At 41.0% G+C, this 23,160-nt stretch overlaps 1 protein-coding gene and 1 long non-coding RNA gene across 5 annotated transcripts in view; one reads left to right on the top strand and one right to left on the bottom strand.

The window, feature by feature from the left end:
* Nucleotides 1-615: 615 nt before the first annotated feature.
* On the bottom strand, nucleotides 616-23,155 carry LOC121078400. 2 transcript variants are annotated; one of them, XR_005824553.1, is made up of 5 exons: nucleotides 18,143-23,155; nucleotides 16,195-16,391; nucleotides 14,522-14,620; nucleotides 9,217-9,320; nucleotides 616-1,890 (listed from the first exon to the last, which is right to left on the bottom strand). It is a non-coding gene; the product is annotated as an uncharacterized LOC121078400 (long non-coding RNA). The 2 variants fall into 2 exon arrangements; XR_005824552.1 differs by lacking the exon at nucleotides 616-1,890 and having other exon boundaries at nucleotides 8,095-9,320.
* Nucleotides 17,302-23,160, top strand: part of ZC3H7A (zinc finger CCCH-type containing 7A) — a 28,635-nt gene continuing 22,776 nt past the window's right edge. Inside the window, exon 1 of one of the 3 annotated variants that reach the window (XM_040574563.1) lies at nucleotides 17,302-17,320. The gene's annotated coding sequence lies outside the window, so the exon portion shown is untranslated. Of the gene's footprint in view, nucleotides 17,321-17,414; nucleotides 17,508-17,543; nucleotides 17,562-23,160 lie in introns of those variants that run through there. The other 2 variants (XM_040574564.1, XM_040574565.1) reach the window with 2 other exon arrangements.

The following is a 23,160-nucleotide window of genomic DNA, read 5'->3' on the forward strand; positions in this document are numbered from 1 at the left end:
GAGAACCATCCTCTTGGTATCCTGTGGCCCTGGGAAATGTTCTACTAAAACAAGAGCAGGATTGACACAGAAATGGGCTGTCAAGGTTCCAGTAGCTTCTGCAGCATTTATCCAGAGATCATATAATTAGTTACTTTTAAGAAATATTTTTCTTTTTCTGTAGAGACCACGTAAGAAGTTACAGCTGATTTGATGTATTTCTTAGGTCACGAGGTGGTGATAGTGCTTGCGTGTGAGTACTTTTTCCCATGCTCTATCATTACATATGCTTCCCAAAATTTCATCTGTGATTTAGAAATGCATTTTCCCTGAAGGAAGGAAAGTAATCTTACAACCCTTGAAAAATCACAAGAGATTGAAATGCTCAGACTAAAGCTGTTTCCATGAGAAAAGAGAAAAAGATGTGAGGTGACAAACTATATGAAGTAAGGAATGCAAATCAGGATTTCTGTTTCATAAGAACTGCAGTAAAAGGAAAATATCTAGTGAAATCAGGGCAAAAAATCTGAAAATTAAATACTTCAATTCAAGGGGAGTTAGGTTGTCCAGTTAATTGCCATTGTATACAGCTAAGAAAAGATACTAGTAACAGATTGGAAGTTATTACAGATTACGATTGTTTGTTTATTTAGTTAATGGGACTCAAAATTCCCTTTACGTTTTAAAATAATATTTTATAGGACAGAGGAAATGTCATATTCACTCTTTCTAGTGTCCCTTTCTTCTTTCTGAAGCACTTGGTAACTGGTAGAAGTTGTATGCAAGAAATGGCATTTTCTTTCTTACTGGTGAATTTTTACTTTGTGAATTGGAGCCGTGCAAGGGCGGGGAGAAGCATTTGCTTTTCAAATATCCTTTCTCAACCAAGGTTGCATGTGCTCAATGGTAGCTTTAATTAAGTTGTTTTTAAATCTGAGGAATAGATTAATATAATTGAGACAGATAGTTGCACTGAGGAACGTTCTCTCAGAACGAAAATATTATGGGCGGTCTTGTTAAGTTGGTTGTAAAAGCCTGGTTTCTGGGTCTATGATTCGGTTTCCTTATGTGTAGAATGAGGATAGTAGTCTGTATATGCAGCAAGATGGTAACATTTTGGACCAATTTATTCTAAAATGTTGATGCAAAGTGTTGGAATGGTCTAAAACAGGAATGAGTGCAAGGTATCCAGTTCCCCTGTGAGCAGGTGAAGGTGGTGATTTTGAGAAAAACGTGATAGTATGTTTGCCACTGACCAAACAGCTGCAAAGCTGTATTTTTCAAGTAACAGAAGAAGTTGCTTCCATTAACACTTTTTATTTAGTAAGAGCAGTTATTTTTACTGAGAAATTAAAATAAAAAAAAAAATTGACCTCCTACCTTGGACCAGGGTTGGTTTATGTACTCAGAACTTAGCTATTATGAAGATCTCTAGTAATGATGATGATTGTAGGAGTACTAGGGTGTGTAGGTATCTAAGGCAAGTCCTACTAAATCAGAATTCTACTGTGTTAAGCATGTTGCAATTACTGTACATGACATATTTCCTACCCCACTGAATTAATGAGCTAAGCAAACAACTAGTAAAGAATGGTGGAAGAAGTTATTTCTCCCATTGTTACAGATGGGAAAGGAAGCAGGGTGATTTGGTGAAAGTCTTACATGAGGGTTGTGGTAGAGCTGGGGAACTGCACCTTGGTGTCTTGTTTATAATCATCCTCATAAAAAGAACAGTCTTATTCCAGAATTTGTTTGGAAACAGTCAGTGGCTTTGTTCCCACATCTAAGAGGTTTGGCTGGCTTCCTTGTCTTTCATGTCTTTCCATCCTCTGTAGCTCCTTTTCAGAACGAACGCTTCCTGTTTACCAATGTTTTCTTCGTCTCATGCTGCTGGGGATGTTGTTCCATAAACTGTAAGAGTTATAAAACATAATCTGGAGAGAGAGGGTTGTGTGAAACGATCCGAAAACATTCTACAGAACCAGTTTATAGTATTTAATAACATACTTCATGGTACTATCTCAAAACTACTTCTAGCATACAGAACAAAATCCAACTTTAAGACTATACCAGCCTATGGTATGACTTGCACTGTTTTTGTAATAGTAAGTCTATGAGAAGAATAATATGTTCTGAGAGAATTTTGGGAACCATGTTTGTAGCATCCTTGACATGCCCTTTGGCAGCAATGTTGTCATGTCCCTCCTGTAGAAATGTTGTGCTAGTGTGCAGCTGCCCATAACAGACTGTTGCTGGAAAGGTTGTTATTACATAAATGTTCTTGAAACTGGTTTGCAGTTATAGTGCGTGCAGAGGAGCTAAATTACTCCTACAGTTTTCATTTTTCATCAGTCTTTTTTTGGGGGCCAGTTTTGTTCTGTTCCAGATTCTACCCTCTCCTTCTCAACTGTAATGGCTACTAGCACAAAGTCCATCCTGTGCACACAATCACCCAGGTAAATAACAAATTGCAAGTATGTTCTTGGAGCGCTATGTATATAGTGATGTGAATGTCTGTTTTATGATATAGAAATATCATCTGTCTTTGACCAAAGCCATGAACTGGCAGATTCTGGGGAAGGAATCTGTAAATAATTTCTGACTTTCTTAGCTCTTAAGTTTCAACAGTCACCTGTGCCTTTCTGAAGATTTCTTATGCGCTGTAAGCCAAGTTCTACATTGTAGCATGTGTACCCAAGGGACCCAGGGCCTGCTTCCCATGGAACTTACTTTTGATTTTTATACCTAGATAAGAAGAGATAGCAATGCAATTCTTCCATTTTTCTTGTAAAGCAAAATTAGAAGGCTGTAGCACAGCAAGTCAAACATCCTTCTTGTGATCTCTTTTTATAGAGGTTACGTCAACATGGATTCTTGAAATGGCTGCTGTAATGAGCGAGATGATGGGATAGAGTGAACTCTCAGCAAGTTTGTGGGTGATAGCAAATTGGGGGGAGTGGTTGGTACATGGGAAGGCAGGGCTGCTACTCAGATGGACCTAGTCAGACTGGAAAAATGAGCTATCAGGGACCTCATGAAGCTCAGCAAATGCAGAGCCCTGTATGTGGGCTGGCATAACCCCATGCAACAGGACAGGTTGGCAACTGTCTAGAGAGCAGCTTTGCAGAAGAGGATCTCGGGGTCATGGTGGACAAGTTGAACATGAGTCAACAGTGTACCCCTGCAGCAAGCGTGTCCAGCTGCGTACTGGGCTGAGTATAGCCAGTGGCTTTGGAGGAAAATGATTCTTCCCCTCAATTTGGCTTCTGTGAGACTACATCTGGAGTGCTGTCTGTAGCTTTGGACCCCTAGTAGAAAACGGATGTTGACATACTAAAGCAAGGCTCGTGAAGGTCGCCAAACTGCTTGGGGGCTGCAGTTCACAATGTGCCAAGGAGAACCTGACAGAACTGGGTTTGCTCAGCATTAAAGATGATGGTGGTGGTGCGGGGAGTTTGTATTGTTGTCTAATTAGCTACCTAATGGGAGGGAGTAGAGAAGGAGGGTGTAGAGCTTGGTGCTTCCCAGAGGTGCACAAGAGGCAAATGGGCACAAGTTCCAACGTGGGAAATTCAGTATAGGGGAATATATATTCCTTTTATATATGTGTGTATATATATGTATGTATATAAAAGGGTGGTCAAATACCAGAACAGCTTACCCAGAGAGGCTGTGGTAACTCTGTCCTTTAAAATATTCATAACTGGACTAGACATGGTCTGAAGCAATGTGCTTTCATGGAGCCTGCCTTGAGCAGAAAGTAATGCTGCAGACTTGCAGAAGTCCCTGACCACTTACGTGTTTCTATGAATTGTGATCTGATAGCAGGTAGCTTCAAACTGGCAGTTCCACCTTGCAGGGAAAGAGACTCTAATAACAATTTTCTTTTTGCCTAAAGGTTTTCATGAAACTACGCCCTGCAGGCAGGGAAGGCAGTACGTCTGTTCTACTGCAATAACAAATTAATTGATAATTATTTTTGTATGTATCACCAACTAAGCTATGCAAATGCACAGGAGGAATAATACGTACTGAATTCAAGGAAAGATGAGACTTTGCTTGTGTACTTTTATTATCTAAACTGCTTTGTCATAAATAGAAGCAATGTTCTTTTCATAAAGAACTACTTTCCTGCCATTTTAATTCACTGTTCTGAAATTCCATTTCCATGCATTTGTTCTTATCCAAATATTCTTCCAGTTCTGTTATATTTTTACTGAGATGTGGGGAAACTGCAGAACTGTAAGCAGTACTAAAGATGAAGGTAGACTTTAGACTAACAGAGACTATGTAGACTATTCCGCTGAGAGGGCTGAGACAAATATACCTATTATCATTTTGTGCAACCCTACTGGTTCTTCATTCCGTCTCATTAAATGCTGTCAATTGCTTAAAAATGAAGTGCAGATTTTTGTCTCATCTATTTATTCTTCCATCTTTTATTATATTATTCTCCATCCTGTCAGTGGTGTAACACCCCACTAGGATTATGATCTTTCTGTTCATGATGTCTGCTTTCTCATCTGTCAATAATTTTATGGCAATTGGACACTTGGGAGAGGATAAAAAACCTAAGTTGTGTGTCCATCAAAGGAAAGGTGAGGACAAAGTAGCCCATGTCTGCTCCAGACTAATCATCCGAAGAGCTATCTTTAACCTGTTTAAATGCTATCCAGACTCCTTTGGGAACTGGGAAGTTACTGAATGTATGACTAGGAGACAAGAAAAATGGAAGTACTGAGGAGGGATGAGGGTTACTGGGAATAGCCAGAGAACTTCTTACAAGTAGGAAAGAAGTGAAAACTAGAAAACTGGGATGTTAAGACACATGGGTTCAAAAAGGCAACGCAGCTCAATAGTGTTGATATATTCAAGTGTCACTTGTCAAACAGACTTGGATTTCTTCTTTCCCATTGGATTGTTTCCTACCTTTACTGCCTTTTCAGTGTGGGTGGAACAAGGAGTAAATGAAACAGAGAACCGCCAGCTCCATGACCATGATTTTCTACACCTCAAGTAAATCAGATTCTTCTGCATTAGCCAAGAGTTGTAACAGCCATTTGCTGAGGATTATGCATAGAGTGGAAGTGCCCAACGTGCAGGTCAGCATTCAGTAAAATGTCTGCTTAGCTGCTATTTAGCCACTAGTTGCTATTTTGATTTCCCAGGGAGAAGCTAGGACTCTAATCTCAGTAGAAAGTACAAGTTTAAATACATTCTCAAATCTGGGTCGTGCTGACAAACATATTATGCAAGTTATCTATGAAGGCCTGTTTGCCACTGTATTTGCACAGCAACAAATGCCATGGGTACTTTATAATGTGAACAATTTAGAACAACTTATGTATCCTGTAATTATAAAGACTTTAGCTTATGCTTCTTTGTAGTGTCAATTACTGGATTAAGAATACTTTTCTTCCTAAAACTAAGAAAGAGTTTATGATTCTATAGGCTGCATATTCCCTTAAAAGTGACCAGTTATGAGCAAGATAAGACATGTTCAAGACATTTGTGAGCAGGAGACTTCTTACAGGCTCACTGTCAGAAAATGCTAAGAGAACAGCTGAGTCTGAAGGTTGCAGCTGCAGTGGAGTCCCAGTACCCTGTAAATACAACAGTGCTCAAGCAAGATGATGATATCTAGCTCTTACAGAGTTCACTGAACCTTCAAAGAGATGTAGATGTGTTGCATAATTTAATTTCCATTGCCCAAACTGAAAAATAAGACACCAGTGGTTTTGGCAATCTTAAGCCTTGGTTATTGTTTTTGTTTTCATTTTAATACAAGGAATATGACCTGAACCAAATACTTGACTTACTTCCTTAGTTTACAATAAAACAAATTCCTAATTGCAATGCTGTATTTACTAAATTTAGTAGAAAGCAAGCAAGAAAAACTCTTGTCTACAGGTCCTGTAATCTTAAAGCTCATATCATCCTAAGCCCACAGAGAGACTGTATGCTTTAAAATGGCATGTATGAAAAATCTTATGTAGAAAGGAGAAAAAGTTTTAACTTCGTATTGAGATGCTATCATTAAATTAATTAATACATCAAATGCCATAGAACTACCCCATGTGTACTAGTAGTGATGGAACTGTCATTCTCTTTGCATTTGCTATAAGGGACTGTGCTATACTGAGTGTAATAGGCCTTGCTAACTGGTGTCAGGACGCGCAAGACAGCACGAGAAAACAAGGGAGCAAGGGATTAAAGGTGTGAATCTTGCTAAATGGATTTACTTCTTTAAAGCACTGATCCTAAAGCATATATAGCATCAAGTCATAGGTGATATCGAGCAGTCAGAAGGAGCTTGGTAACAAAGTAGTTCATTCCTCTAAGACTTCCTTCAGTAACTTCCTCATTTATGATTTATGCTGTTGCTTTCACTGATTAGTCCTTCAAAGCCTAAAGAAATAAACAGCCATAAAACTTAGCACATTCTAATTGTGTTAATTATTGTTTCAATTATTTTAATGCAGATATTTTGTCAAACTCTGTTGAACAAGTAGAAATTTTGTCTAGATTTCCTTTGTGACTATGACACCCCAAAATAGGATATTGTGGTGCTGAATATTGTTGGCATCATTTTTTGTTTGCAGATTATCATTTAAAATATAGAATTTCTTGATGCTTTTACTTTATAGAGCAGAACAGTGCTGTATACAGGGAGTACTCTGAATTTTGTGTGATCTGCAAGACTGCGTTTCTTAACCTCAATGCTGATTTGATATTGCTGTGAGAATCCTAACCTTTTTAATTTTCTAGTTCTGTTTGGAATTCTTTAACGCCACATTAATGTTTTAGTGTTACTCTACTTATTTCCTCTCTCAGAAAGAAGAAAAGCTAAAGAAGAAGAAAAGCTAAACCCTTATTAGTTTATGCTCCATGTAATCCCTAGGAAGGATTTGCCAGGAACAGATAATCTTTGCTTGATTCCAAGTCTTATTTAAATTGGAGGGTCAAGGGGAGACGTACCCCAACTTAATTACATAGCAATTCTAATTCATGTTTATTCTGTAGAATACCTTACTGAGTTTTTGTTTTGATTTTTCTGATAGCCACCAAAGAAAATACCTGTATTTATTTAAAAAAAAAAGTCAATACTGTACATCACTGTTTCAAACATATAGATGTTCTCAAATAACTGTGTGTTGAGATGCTAAAAGGTCATTTTCTCACTTTCAGTAAGGTAGTGTTTTTTATTTATGAATTTATGTTGAAGCAGTGAATAGTTTGCCTATGGATGTGTGGAAACATGTTTTGCTTTCTGCATGCAATGAAGTAGACTTAAAATGTAAAGCAAAGTGGTTAATTATCTGTAATGATATCATCCCTGATCCTAGGGAAGGGAATGCATCTTCCTTTGGCCAGAAATAATACAAGCATTAAACAACTGCTTTCATATAAAGAAAGAAATATTTTTAATCGTAACACATATATTGTATCCCCCCAACCCCCTTCATTTTTCTGTAATCTGTGTAACTAGCTGACTACCCCACAACTGGGAGAACTGGTATTAGGTGGGTGCCTTTATGATCATTATGACTGCAGGCTGAAAGGAAGAGGAGGAGCTGCAAGAGCCCTAATTTTACTTGAAATACTGGACTTAGGAAACCATGTGAAAACACCAGGCAATATGATCCCTTCAGGAAGGGTCACCATCAAAACAAGAAGTGGGACTACTTACTGGTAAGCTGCTTGTTTCTTTTTTTTTTTTCCTGTTCTTTGATGTTTTATCTCAATCTGACTTGTATGCCATAGCTCCTGAAATTTCTTGTACCAGCCCAAGTAATTTATTTGAGCAAGGCATATTTCCTATCTGCTTGAAGCATATAATTAAATTTGGAGTCACACAAATTTAGAAGATAAGGGACTTCCTGTTCTGTTAGCAGAACCCTTGTGAGGGGCCTCTGTCTGCAGGGAAAAAAAAAACTGATTCAAGAGTAGGCACCAGCAATCAAGACAGGATAGTCTACTTAGGGAAAAGGTTTACTTAAAACTGATTGACTTGCAGTTAGATGGGACAATGCACATTTGAAATTGGTAAAATGTTTTTAGTAAAAATAAAATCTAATCAACACAATCATTTTTTCTCTTCAAGAAGAAAATATATATTCATTATTTATTCATGAAAATATTTGTTAAAATAATTTGGGAGAGCCTTTGAGAAGGGGAAGGAATGGCAGTAAGTTCAATACTAAAATATTTCAACTGACAGGCAGAAAAACTTTAGTCGTGAGAACATACAAATAAAGCATATACAGTATTTACTACAGGTTAGGTTCTGTTCTCAGTTAAACCGGTTCTGTTCTCAGTTAAACCAGTAAATTCCTATTATCTCTAAAACATAAAGAAAAATGTGTAAAAACAAAAACTAAACAGCAACAACAAAAAAGGGAACTAAAAAAAAAAAGAAAAAAGAAATAGAACACCAAAACCAACCAACCAAAAAACCCAATAGCTATCTAGTAGCTATCTAGTACCTGAAAATCAACAGTTTAAAGAAGTAATTTTCTTTATTTAAATCCCTGCAACCGCTGTGTAGGTTTAAATGGTGGCAGCTCAATTTTACAAATTTAAATAATGAGACACAGAACAACTGAAGCTCCATACAAAGCAAGGTGAAGAGAACAAAAACGTAGAAGAGCCAGGTCATTGTCTTATTTTTAGTGCTTTGAAGTGGGCTAGCGCTGCTTATTCTATCACGATAATAATGTTGTACTCTTAAAGAGACTGTATCAAAGCTGATGTGCCTAAAAAATATACGTATCAAAAAAACTCAGAGGGTAGGCAACATTTCCTTTTAAAATAGCTTCTAACAATGACTTAGCGTAATTATATATGCTCCAGACTGAGGTTTGGAAGAATGTTAACTCTCCTGTCAATTTAAAACCTCCTTACGTATACAGCCCATGGGTGGGGTGCCACATCTTAGAATAGAGCACTTCACTTAAATGAAAAAAAAAACACACACAACCATCTAGTGTTTGTTTTGTTTGGGTCTTATAGCATACAAACTCAAATTTCATGGGAGCACATGTGGTTATAAAGCCTCTTTTGAGTTCCTACCACAGAGTAAAAGAGTACAAGAAAAATGAGGAAAAAAAAAAAAGATTAGCAAAAAGGTATGAGAAAACAACTTCTATGTAAACAGAATTGCAAAGTTGCCTAAAAACAATGCTCCATGACTTCATATCCTGCCTTGCTGGGCACGCAGTCCTTAGATGGACTCACATTGTTGTCAGAGGTTGTGCTGCTCCATCAGGGCCATTATTTGTAATGGACACTGTACACTGCCCATTCACCTGGATTCTCTTCCGTACTGCAAAATGAGAACTCTGAAATTAAATATATTGTGTTAGTTAATTCTCATATGACTCTTCTCACTTCTGAAATTGTGTATATTTAGGAGTAATGTGTGTATACCTATATGCTTAACAATATGGCTTGCAGCAGAAGAAAAAAAAAACAACTGTACTGGCTTGAATACCAAAATGCTGGACTGAGGGATGAAATTAATTATTCTTTAAATAAAATATTTATAATATTTATATTTATAATATCTTTGAATAAAAAATATCCTTAGGGGTTCCATGGCAGCATCATTCATTCTTATGCTTTTCTACTTTGATGCTATGAGTTCCTCAAAATAGTAATCTTTCTAGTTTAACAAACAAGAATTGAAATACTGTTTTTAAATATTTCTCTTTGATAGGCTCTCAGTTATGAAGTATTCTGCATTTTTTCTAGTTGAACCAAATAGTCTACCTTTTCTCCCTAGAAGGAGGTGAAAGAAAATTATTATACAAGTTTCTAATATCTAGTTTCGATACTTAAAAGTTTCAGTTGCTGGCCAGAACACTTAGCAAAATGAGTATTGGTGTCTGATGCTGATCTACACGTTGCCAAATTTTTCCAGTATCATTGTTTATCTTTTCAATGCATAGCACTTATTAGTAATTTCTGCATTTTTAAAAATTACTATATTTATCCTTTTTGTATTTTAATGTTTTTTGTTCAAGAAAGATCAAAAATTGAAATTAAAATTGCCAGGAAGGAATAAAGGGTGAAGCCTACAAGTAAATTTTATCTGGAAAGTGTGTGTGTGTGTTTTGTGAGGGTTTACAGACTTTTTCTCCCTACTTCACTCTAGAAAAGCTGTATTTCGAACCCTGTATTTCAGTAATGATGGTAAGGGAAAAGCAGAAACATCTCATCAGCTTGATGCCCAGCAATATAAAAACAGAAATAAGCTAGATCAAAGGTACCAGCTAAGTTCATTCTCCTTTGTTATTTTCTGTTTAAAAAGTATTTTCTCTGAAAGAATCTAGTCAAATCTGGCCCCTCCTTATTTAAAGTTCTATTTAAATTCAGCTTTTTAGTGTATAATTGCTACTTTTGCAAAGCAGCCTTTGTTTCATTATGTTTTAGGTGACATGATGAAAAGCAAAATCATTGTAATAATGTACTCTAACATGAGGTGGAGTGACATAAAGCAAAAAGTAAACACTACTGTTCAGGACTTGAAACATGTCAGTGGCAAAACTGAAGAATTCCTTACATATGCTATACTCAGCTTGAGAATACTTTGCTGTTTTTACTAGTGCTTATATCCTGAGTCTTGGATGACTTCTTGACCTTTTGGAATAAGAATGACAGCTAAGATCAGCTGATGAATAACTGCTTATACCGTTTGCAGGAATTAAGAATACTGATCTATAACTAGGCATTATGGTGGTTGGTTCTCTGTCTGAAGGGTCTGAGCTTCCTCTATAGTAAAAAGAAAAAGTTAGGGATTCACAAGAGCCGAGGTACTGACGGGGGACTCCCTGTTTTTGCCAAGTGGATATGATTAAGAGAGGCAGAGAGGTGTAGCATTTAGCCACTTTGACCTAAGCCTGCGGGGAGCAGACAGTTCCAATGTGTTAATAGCTTTCAGGATATGAGAGAGACAGTTTAGAGTCTTTGAAGATACTTAACCTACTTAACTCACCTATGAAAAGGATAATCTCATTGCCAGCCCTAAAGAGGTTTTAAGCAACTGTTGCCTTTACCCTTTCTGTTAAAATTGTGAGAAGAATTAGATTTTCTTATTCAGGGACAGAAAGATATGCCAGCAACAGTTGAGCTCGTGATTAGGATACCTTACTGCAAAAAGAGAAAATCTATCCTGATCCCCGCTTGTTTATGCAAAGGTGCCCTACAAAACTCAGGGGGATTACTCTTAGCAGGAATGATCAAATTGGTAAAGTATGTGCCCATGCTAGCATTTTAGTTTGGCTCAGAAGTGAGCCATTGATTGCCACTATTTAGTGTGCTTTGGCTCATTGTGTAGTCACCTGTTATTCTGGTAGGGACCCCTCTCTGGGTGTAGGTATTCTTCAGTTCTGGCTGTGTTCTTTCCTGAACAAACACCCTCTGAGTTAGATTATAAACCACTGTTTTCACCTCCTCCATCTTCTTTATGGGCAGATTTAAACTGCATATATAAACTGTGATAGAAAAAGAGATCAATTCACTTTAGCCATAATCCATCTTTTCAGTTACATTAGAATTCTCTAGGATTAAACGTATGTTCTTCTTAACTTCCAAGTATAAAGCCAAGCAAATAAGGACAGGACCATGGATGTGGAAATCAAGATACTGAATCTAATAAAAACATGTAGCTCCAAAGTACAGCTAGAATGTGTATTACCCCTCAAATAAAACACTTCTTGAGATAGATTCACGCTAACAGCGGATGCAATGACATTCTCTTTCTCCCAAAGGAGACATGCCTTACATTGTTAATCAGCACAGCCATAGTTAAAGAAAATGATAAAATTAAGATCTGATGTAAACAGCTGAAGCTCATGATAATGAGTTAGCCAGTTACAACAGTGATGTAAATATCATATTACCAAACAGGCCAGAAATTGTGTGTATCTTCCTTAGTTTAATCTCCAATGCCTGTTTGTAATGTAGAAGTGAGTAAGATAACAGTATAGAAAAAATGGAATATAATGAAATTATCCAATAAATTAAATGGGCATATATTGCTGCATTTAAACCTTCTTAACCACAAAAAATAATAAGAAAAATGGTAGGAAAAGTTCTGATTTTTTTTTTTTAGGGAAAATGTAATGAAACGTGTAAACAATGAAAACTTGAAGCTGCTTGGAAAGAAGAGAGTTGACAGATTAATAACTTCATGATGTGCTTTTCTTGTATCCTTAAAGTATCTTTATATGTGTGTATATATAGATAGATAGATAGATATCCTTTTTCAAGATATATTAGGCACCCTCAGAAATTGTCCTTAGCTCCCTGGACATGGACAGGTGCTGTGAGAACTGTCCACAGAACTGTCCACACTCCTGACTTTTCCCAACTCTGGTCAAAATTCTGTAACCAGCTAGAATAGATCAGTTATTATTAAATCAAGAATTGAAGCAATATATATATTATTCCTATTGAAATATAGCCTTTATGTCCAGACAGGTACATTTTTTGTGATCAAAAGAGAGTTTGTGAGTTTGCAAGTCCCTCACGAAAATGGTAAAGCACCTTAAAAGATTTACAAGTCTTGAGCGCACGCAGCATTAAGGCTCAGTAAGCAGGAAAACTGAAGTTAATCTACTGAGACCTTACAGAGCAGAACCTCTGTTTGTTTCAGAGTCTCAAATTTATTTCCTCTTTAGTATTTCTGGTATGAATTAATACAAAATGCCCTGCATATTCCCTTTTGAGTAGTTGCTCATTCATCTCCAGCAACTTTCAGGTATGGCTTGATGTGGTTCCAGTTTTGTCACTCTTCCTGTTGAAATGTGTGACAACATCAGGAGATGGTCTAAGCTGTAGTAGCATAGCCTGACAAGCACTTCTTTTTCTTGTTCCTTCCCCTGCCAGCCTGAGGTGATACACTCTGATCGTTTTCAAACATGCAAAGAGAGAGAGGCCTGAGTAAGCCTCAGGTACATTACAGAGCTAACTGGGGAAAAAGAAAGCTTAAATCCATCTCCCTCTCATTTATGGAGAACACCTGCCCATTATCACCCTTACTATTCTTCAGAAAAGTTTAAAAGCAGGGACTGGCACTTCTGGCACTTTTCTTTCCTGGCTAACAGAAGACCTCTAGCTGGTCACCCATCCTGGCAAAGGGTTACCTTTTCTATTCTTATCCTTATTAGACCCGCCATCCACACCTTTGTCATGCTGCAGCATGTTTCACTCAAGATTATTCTCATGGGCTGGTTGGAGGCCTCCAGCTAATGCTCATGGTGGTGACTGGCATTAATGTCAGCTGGCCTTGTGCAAGACAGGGGTCTTCTGCATGCTATAATACTGCACTGAAGTTGTTGGGTTTTCTTAATTCAGGAAGTCATTTCTAATTCTGAACCTTTCAACCTGCAGGAATTCCTCTCTTTCTAGTTCTCCTTACGGCAGCTGACACCAGTTTGTAGATACCAGCACCCCAGGAACCTTGGAGTGGGACTTGTGCCCTCTGCTGGTCAATTGGTCCTCACAATGCTGCTGGAGCAGGCAAACCCTTCCCCTTAGGCTCAGTAAAAGCTGCATACTGCTCCAGAGCGACTGTTTATTAGCTTTTAATTTTGCTGCAGATTAACACTGAGACACTGAAACTACCACGGGATACTCTCCACTGCATATTAATACTTCAGTTTAATGTAAAATATGACAACGATTTCTACTTTAATTCCTAGACAAAAAACTGTAGATGTTTTGCTGGCTTAAACATTCTCAATGTTCTACCCAGCAAGGAATTTTAAATTAATTTAAAAAAATGCTAAGTTTTTTCCTAAGGAAATTAAAAATGTTCACAACTAACATCAGGCTCATATCACAAAAGTTACAGTTTAACTTGCCTTGTAACTGTTCTCCAAATACTCAGCTGCCCCTCCGCCACCCAGAGCTGCTCAGTGATAGCAGAAATCACTTCTCTGCTAGGGTATTACCAATTCCTTTACTTTTTGCATACAGTAAGTGATTATTCGTGGTTACATAGAGAGTCATAAGCACAACTTTGCAACATAGCATTTGTGTAGGAAGATCTTGTTATGCTGTTTAGTTCAAGTCTAAGAGTAACTGAATAAGGATATATAAATGTTTTAAGAAAGAATAAACAAGTTTAAAAAAAAAACACCAAAACCTTTTTATTTCTACAGAGATTAGTTAAGTACTGTCTAGTACAGAATATTCTGTTTTCATGTGACTTGCAAAAAAGAGTCCAGATGCAATTTAAGAAAAAAATTCATCTTATTTTCAGGGGTCAAGCCCATATTCTGACCAGTAACTGTGGGAAGTGACAGTATACAATATCTTCAGCATTTGTAAAGGAAAAGATCTTGCTGCGTCAGTAATGCAGTCAGTTAGGTTATTCAACAGCATGGTATGCACATGACAGAACAGATAAAATGCCACAGAGTATGACTGGCATGCCATACTCAGTATTTTTCCATGGGGATATAAAGAATCCATTAATACCAACAAAAAAAAACCCACAAAACAAAACAGAATAAAAACTTAATATTTGCAATACCTTAGGTGGGAGTCCTCCTTCATATGCTGGCCAGCTACGAGAATGTGCACTAGGTCTTCCTATTTTGCTCAAAGCAATGTTCACTCATTTCTGTGTATCCTAAGGAAAACATCAAGATATGCAGAAATAGAACAGTCTGCTGGCACCCCCAAAAAAAAAAACAGGTATAAAAAAATACCAACTGCAAATTGACTTATAGGATGGATTACATTAACCTGATTATTTAAAATAAAGGACATTATTTTTAAGGTTTGTCTTCTCATGAAGATTTAATATGGCTTAACTGTTACAGTCTGAGTAATTCAGGCCAACACTTCTGAGCATGCCTTCATGGAAGGAATCCTGTATTTCATCCTGTTGTTTTATGTCGAGCTCTACCTTGGAGAATTATTTATAGAATTTACGTATACATTTTTTTTGGTGAATATTTCCTTTCATAGTTGCTAAAACATATATTTATGTCTGACCCAAACTGGCTGTTTGTACAGATGTTAAAAATAATAAAAAGTTTTTTGAAATTTCCTGTTTTAATTATTTAGGAAGAGAAATTTCTTTTTCTTCCCAAAATACATGTGGAGATGGAATAGCCATGTATTTGCAAACCACTGCTTATGGAAAGAGCACAATGTCACCATGCATATGTATGATGGAATTCTGGGTCTGGAAAAGAAAATCACGGCCTCTTTCAAAACAACGAAACCAAAACAGTTTAAGGGAATACATTTCCTGGAATTATCTCTACACATAAATAACTTATTTACATTAGAAATTTCTGTGAACTGAAATCCTAATGTCAGAAAGTGTTCAATGATAAGGACTTAAGATGCTGCAGAAAATGCAATGCACTGAAAAATCATGGAATAATTCTCTCATAAGCAACAATAATCAGGTTCCTTTTTCATCTCAGTACAACTACGTAAGCAGTTGAAATTGTCAAAAAAAAAAATTAGTCTGGTAAGTTTATGTAGGCTTCCACAAAGAGTATTTTAAAGTGAAAGATAATCAGGTTATGTAACAGGAGTAATTATCACCTGTTAACTCGTGACAATAAGTCAGTTCAAGATGGTTGAAGTATAACTACTATTCTGTTCCTCTGAGTTACTATACCATAAAATCAATTTAAACAAATGAAAATAATTATGTTATCTACTTTCAGTTTATATAAAAGCAAAATAAATTATTTCCTCAAAAACTTGGTTTTGGGTCAATGCCTTACCACATACTCTTGCTATTTTGCACACCCGGTACATAACACGAAACCACGACTCCAAAGCTCCCACTCTCCCAGAGTGCCACTGCTGTGCTGCTGGGGCTGCTTTATAGGGTACAATTTGTTTGTAATAAATAAATAAATAAATAAATAATGCAGTTCGACAACATCATAATTCTAGCACAAAATCTGCTTTGCTTCCTAAGTGTTTGATACATAGGGTGCTCTTACAGTGTTTTCTGTACTTTAACGTCATCACACGCAATTTTCAGGCTCACTTCTGCAGTCCATCCTACACCTGAAACTCTCCCAAATTGGTCAGCCCATAGGTGGAATTCACAGCAAGGCATCTTTTAGTGGTGAGTGGTGTGTACAACATGATTTATGCAATACCCATACATTGAAAGGATTAACGACTAGGACCAATATTTTTAACGTGCTTCTCTCAGCTGAAAGATTTTACCTGAGCTTTGGTTTGTTGTTCTGGATGAGAACAATTGTATTGCTTGCTTTAAGCTGCTCAGTGTTCACACAGTTATAACGTGGAATCGGCTAAGCCTTCTTACCATCTTCATGGTCCAGCCCGTAGTTTGTGATCCATGGGTACAACAACTGTTGTCCTGGGCATGCTTTTTTCCCCCTCTCACCTTCCTTTAGCTTCTGCAGTGAGCAACAACCCGATTTTGCGTTCAGTTTTAGAGGGCTTTTAAATTTCATCTTATATACTTAACTCTTTCATGGCTAACTGCTGCAAATAAATTCTCACGCTTAGTTTCAGAAATCGCAACCTTGCATCAGGTTAACCTTGAATCACAAGCTCACATCAGCCAGGTTATCCGGAGGCGATTCAACTACCGCGGCTTAGAAAGGCCTCAAAGCGACGCTCAGCAATTTACGCTCAGCCTCCCGGCAGTAATTAGAGCAGAGCTGATCAACGCTGCCGAGCCGAGGGCATCTGCCAGGGGCCTGACTGCACCTGAGGCACCACCGCCCCGTGCACTAGGGGAAGGCCCGGGACGTTTTGCTCTGCAGGGCTCTACCGCACGGATACCTGCCGGCACCGGGGCGCCCCGGCGAGAGGCCCCGCAGCCTCCCGGTACCGGGACACGCCCACGGAGCCCCGGCCCCCCGTCAGGTCCCAAGGTGGAGGCGGTGAGCGCTCGCGAGGAACGACAACGCAACGGTTCGGTTCACTCGGATTTTATTATTCGGCAAAAAAAAAGAAATAAAAATAAAGTTTCCACAAACACGGGCCGCTCCCTCAGGACTCCCCCAGGGCTCCCTCAGGCGCCCCCGCCCCGAGCATGCGCAGCGGAAGCGCCCAGCGCCCCCCGGGCCGCAGCGGGGGGGTGACGTCACCGTCAGCCAGCACTCCCGCGAGGCGCCGCGGGCAGGCTGCTACGTCACGCTGTACGTCACGCTGCTTCCGGGAGAGCCGACCGAAGGCCTTAAAGGCACCGCCCCCCCCCCGGCAGGCCCTGGCGGCAGGGCGGCGGTGCGAGCTGCGCGCGGCGGAAAAAAGAGGCGGGGCTTCCCAGAACCCAGCCAATCAGCGCCAAAGCCCCCCCACGCCGCCACCAATCAGGAGGGTGGGTTTCCCAAACAAGAGCGGCGAGCCAATGGGGGAGCGGGCGGTGCTGGGCGCTGCGGCCAATCGGCGGCCTCCGGGCGGCAGGGGGCGCACGCGCGGGCGGCGGGGCCGGGCCGGGCCGGGCCGGGGGAGGCGGAGCCACCGTTGTCGCCGCCGTGGGGGCCGCGGGCCGGGGTCAGCCGCAGGTAGGGGGGGGGGCAGCACGGGCAGGGCCCCGCCGCGCGGCTCCTCGTCCGCGGGTGACAAAGGCGGCAGGAGGATGCTGGGCCCGGTGCGCCCGTGTGGGGAGCGGGGGGCGCTGGGCCCGCGGGGGTAGCGGGGCGCGGGCAGGCGGCGGGGGGCAGGGGCAGCCCCGCGGGGCTCGGCCGCTCGGTGGGGCTGGGCCCGGTGCCCGCGCGTCCCGGCCCGTGGAGGGGCTGCGGCTGCCCCGGTCCCGGGCTGGGTCCAGTGCTCGACGCGATTCGTGCGCGGAGCGTAACGCGCGGCCCCGGCCCGCTGTCCGGCCGCCGGGGGGGGGTGAGGCGGTGTTACGCGGCTCCTTTGTTCGCCCGCGGGGCTCCGGCGGCTCGGGAAGGCGCGGCGAGCGGCGGGCGGGCGGTGCCGCGGGGGTACCGGGTGTGGGGCTGTAGGGAGGTACCCGCGGGAGTAACGTGGGGCGAGCCTGGGGGCAGCGCGCGGCGCGCTCCGCTCCGTTCGCGGTACGGGGGCGGTGCCCTGGGGCTGGGGCTGGGGCTGCTCCTGCGGGAAGAAAGCAAGCCCGAGGCTGAGCCGCGTGTCGGGGGTGCCTCCAGCGGGGGAGCTGGCCGCGTGGCGCTGGTACCTGCGGAGCGGGAGCTCGGAAGTAACAAAAGCCGCCTGTTCTGCGCTGCTCCCCCTCCTGCCTCTGCCCGTTACCCTGAGCTGCCCGGGGCAGCGCCCGGCGGTGCGTGGCTGAGGCGCTGAGCTATTCTGTGCCCGCGCTGCCCCAGGAAGGTCCTTCCGAAAGCCCTTTGTGTCAAGCTCGCGGCTTCCCCTTCCTCATCGGGGTGCCAACCCGAGCGCCCTGAGCGCTTCAGGCTCTCGGGAAGGGGCTGCGCTTTGTGATGGTCTGCAGTGAGCCGGTTAAACAGCCGGGCGGCGGGATGGGCGACGGGGTGGCTTCGAGGAGCCTGCGTTGAGCCGGGTTCATCCCCCTGGGGCAGGGGTCCGATGTCCAGCCTGGCCCCTGCCGAGGTGGTTTTGCCTCTGTCTCGCTGGGAAGCAGGTAGGGTACGGTATGTGCCCCTGGCTGTGGAGTTGTGCATTTGCAGCTCTGTTTGGATCCCAACACCCAAACACGCTGCACTCGCTGCCCTGCTCGGAGGTGCCAGGGGTTGTGACAGAGACGGGCTTCAACTCCTCGTGGGAGGAAGGGATCTGTACCGGCTGCCTTTCAGTCAGTTACTCGTGCGCCCTGTTCTGCTTCAGTCTTCCCTGTCCCCTTTGCAGGATTCCCTTTACCCTTGGGCCCAGAATACAACTTTGTTCTTCAGGAGTACGGTTTTCCTATATGCGAACAGTGGTGAGCTGTTCACGTTTTAGTTTTACAACCAGACTTCTGGCTTGACAACTTCTGATTGCTGAATAAAGCTTTAACGTATGAAGGTGTAGATGATGGATTCATTTTTGGCTGAGTTAATTTTTTGAGTCTGTTGCCTTTTTATAACTTCTCTCCTGCCTGTGACATATAAAGGGGGGGAAAGTGGATGCGATAATACAAAAGGGGGCCTCGGCTCAGTGTGATATTCATTAGACCTGCACCCTGTCAAGGTTTATAATTCAGCTGAACTGCTGAGTCCAGATAGATCAGCAGCAATCACGATGAAATTTTCAGTGTGCTTTGTACTGTGGAAACATCTAATTTAAGATTCTTGTAACCCAGTAATTGCATTAATAGTGAACTCAGTCATGCATGGCAAGAGGATATGCTTCCATTATCTTAAAAAACAGAACAAACAAAAAAACAACAAAAACCCCCACATCTATTAAAAAAACAACGCTCACATGCACATGTAGGAAGGAACTGTAACAATCATTTGGTCAGCTGAAGGCCACTGACACCCTGTGTAGTAGTTCTGGTCCCCAGATAATCTTGGGCATTAGGAACAGAGGGAATGCTCTGTTCCCTGTTCGCCTGTCAGTGAGTTGTCCGCACAGCTGGATGCGGTAGGAGGGAGGCTCGATCTTGCCCAGCTCGCTGCCCTTTGGAACCGAGCTCCCAACTGGGGGAACTCCCGGGCACGGCAGGCTGGCTGTCCGTCCCCTGGGTTTGTCTCCAGTGTGATCATTCTGTTCTTCATAACGTCCGCTCATGGGCTTTGCTGCTTCTGTTCAATCTCTTGACATTTGGATCTTTGTAAAGCACTGTGCTGGACCTTAACTGGTGGTGATTATTGGACTTGAGATTTAGCAAAGGCTGGGCCCTGTGGTTAGGCACTGTGACCTTCCCTTTTGCAATGCCCAGCGCCTGCCTTCCTTCTGTAGGAACACTGAATTCTCTGCGTTCCGTATGAATTGATTAATTTGCTTTCAAAGATCAATTTTACTGTACAAGATGATCTAGCATTGATTGTATTCAAATCCTCAGTGCCTAAAGAATTAGCCCAGGCACATCCTATATGTTGAGAACGGCCTTTAAAACTTACCTGAATGCTGCAGAAGTGGCAAAGTTTAGAAAACAAGAAAATTGTCCTGCTGGAAGGAAAGCAAAGAACCAGTAAGAGGTGTGAGTGGCTTTGTACAAGAGAGACATGTTGGTTTTCCTGTCTGCCAGAGCTGGCACAAACGTGTTTTCCTCCATATCTCCTGTTTGTGTAACTGGGCTGGTGTCTGCCCGAAAAGGTGACATTGGCTGCCAGCACCGTATTTTCTGTCACTTTGCCTCTGTGCAATGCAATTGAAATGAAGCCTGCGATAAAGATGGAACAGTGATGATTGTTCTTGTTTGGGTTTAGGCAGTTTTTTTTTTTTTTTTTTTTTTTTTGTTCTAGGTTTAGTAAATGGAGCTTGGGTTGGTCACTAGCAGCAGTTGTAGAAATATGACATTCAGTGCCATACTCGGTTCTGCCTATAATCTTAATTAGCGGTACATTAGTGTTTTTTGTTTTTTTTTTTAACATCCCACGCTACTTCGCTCTTGTAGCTTGCCTCTGTCAGTGACTTGTACACAGCGTAAAGCCACCGTATGGGCTGTGCTTTTCTAATAGTAGTTACAAGCAACAGGGCAGCATTTTAACTTTCAAAAATATATGTACATATGCATATTTATTTTAAATTCTGTCCCTTCAGATGAAGGAGAAGAGCTGTTACTAAACAGGTGATTTTTCTGTACTTTGAAAGTGGATGGATGACTGAAAGTCAAGGCACCATTATTTGCTTTGTGTATAACCGAGGTTGATGTGTTTCTGGCTGCACAAGAGGATCTAAGAATAACTCGGATGGGAGAGATGCTGTTGGAGGTGTTATGTGAGACAATTTTAAATCCGCTGCAAAATCAAATATTGGGATAAAGTGACTGCCCAAGTATACTACAGAAGGATAATTTTTACCTGAATGTCTTACGGATACAGATGAGTTAGGAGGAAAGAACAGAAAACTCATTTGAATAATAAATTATGCTGCTTGCATATGTTCGTCACTTGCTGGCATTCTTTTATCTGTGATGCAAATTTGTAACAGTTCCATTAATTTTACTGTTACGGAGAAATTGGATCTGCATATCCTCCAGTATCAATATGTGAGTTATTCTTTAATATTTTTGCTAGAGGCGATAAATAAATGCAGTTGTTACTACGCTGGACTTCACCACTTTGCAAGTTGGTGGAGTGTTGAGGTTGCTTAGAATTAGTAGAGCAAAGCTGATCTTATGCTTGCCCGGATCTTAATATACACAAGAGACTTGTGTTGACAAAGTAACACAACCTTACTAACAACCTTATCAGTTGTTAATTCAGGGAGAAAAAATGCTTTATTTAGTTTCCTTATTTTTGTGGATAAGTATATGCTGATACTGCTGCTTCTTCGGTTAGCGTGAGGGTGTCTGAGTCTTGTTAGCCTTGTTTGAATTCTCAGTGCTAAACCTTGAGTGAGTAAATAAAGTATTCAAATGGCCAATAAATTTCCTTTTGGCATTTATATTTAGATTTCTTAATAGATATGCTATTGTTAGCCAGTAAAACATTTCTCTCATAATAAACATCCTTTGTATATATGCCAGAAGCAGTATGTATTAATAACCTGCTGAAGAAAAAAGGATGCATAAAATAATGTGAAAAACAGTTACAAAAAGCGTTGATGGTTATTTCCTCTCTTGGGAGTAGATTACTGAGTGTTATTTATATATCAAAACAAGCAATATCTGAACAATTCATGTCCGTGAACTGTTGTAGCTGCTAGTGATCTGCAGAGACTGACTTTTTATTTATGAATTTTAGCTTGCTGGTGGTAGAGGTCACAGTGGGAAGCTGGGTGAAATGGGGCCCTTGGAGTGCTTCCATTAATTTGCTCAGTGACCTTAAGAAAATCCCTCTTTTTTTTTTTTTTTATGGTGGTTTTAGGTATGTGTTGTCATAGGACAGACTCTTGAGACCTCTCATGTTTGTTTAAAATCCTTGAGATATGTTAGTAAATGTTATTATTCCAGATCAGTCAGGCAAAGTAAGGTGTCTTACCGGCAGTTTGCTGGTCTCGGTTGGGAATTGGTTGAGTTAGCTGGGGGATGTTTTGCTTTTTATTTTACTTTGTTTTCATTCTTTCATCATGGATGTGAATTGGTAACCCAACATGTGAAATGGTAACCCAATGCAAAATACAGTTTTTTGGTGGTTTTAGCTTAGTTTCAAGACTAACAAAAGCGTACTGCATGTAGCTTGGTATTTATAGTTTGGTATTTTTTACTGTAAATTCCTACACTACACGTTTTTGTTAAGCAAATTAGCTTTTTTTTTCAAGCTAAAAAGTTTTTTTTCAGAATTCTAGGATTTTCAGAATAAAACCTGCTCCTGATGATCTTTTTGTTTAAAATAAGTAAATTGTATTTTTACATTGCAATTAGGCACAACCGTATGCAACCATGAAACCGTACTCCAAGTAGCCTTATCTTGAGGTTATACCAACCATTTTAGTCTGTTTAACTTGAATAGTTGTAAATGCATTGAATGAAAGACATGGGAAAAAAAATCAGTGACTCAGACTAATTGACTGGGATTGAAATGTGAAGTTGACAATGTGGAATTGACCCAGTTTGCCTTTTGAGATGAAGCCGGAGCTCTGTGCTGCTGGTGCGGGTTTCAGCAGACCGGCAGTTGTCGGCCGCTGGCGCCCGCTTGTGTTATTTCTGAGTACGCCTTGGTGCTTGGCTGGCAATGAGAGACTCTGGGATTAGACATGATAGTAGTTTCCTGACCAGCTTGGGTTTTATTAATAAATATACCGGGCTCTTGAGTTTCTTTCTACTTCAACAAATAAAAGAAGTGTAAAGCTATTAAGGGGCACAAGGTGGAAACATTCCCCATCAGCTCGGTTCAGCAGCAGTGCACGCGAGCTGTGCATGCGGTTTGGTTTGGTTTCGCTAGCATGGCTGTGTCATCTTGAGTAAATAAGCAGAAAAGCAGTGCTAAATAAAAATTGGAGAGGGGTTTTCAGGAGAAGCGGGTGCTGGCAGAGGGCGTGTTGCGTTTGGGGCTCTGCATATTTGCTGTTCTCTGCAGGCGCGGTGCTGCCAGTGCGCGACTGACTTGCTGTTTCTGTGAGATTGGGTCCTTGGGGCCCACATGCCAACTGCTGCGTGCTAACAGCCGTTTCTCTTCTTTCCTTTTTGAG

Source organism: Cygnus olor, chromosome 15, assembly GCF_009769625.2.
Source record: "Cygnus olor isolate bCygOlo1 chromosome 15, bCygOlo1.pri.v2, whole genome shotgun sequence".
Lineage (NCBI taxonomy): Eukaryota > Metazoa > Chordata > Aves > Anseriformes > Anatidae > Cygnus > Cygnus olor.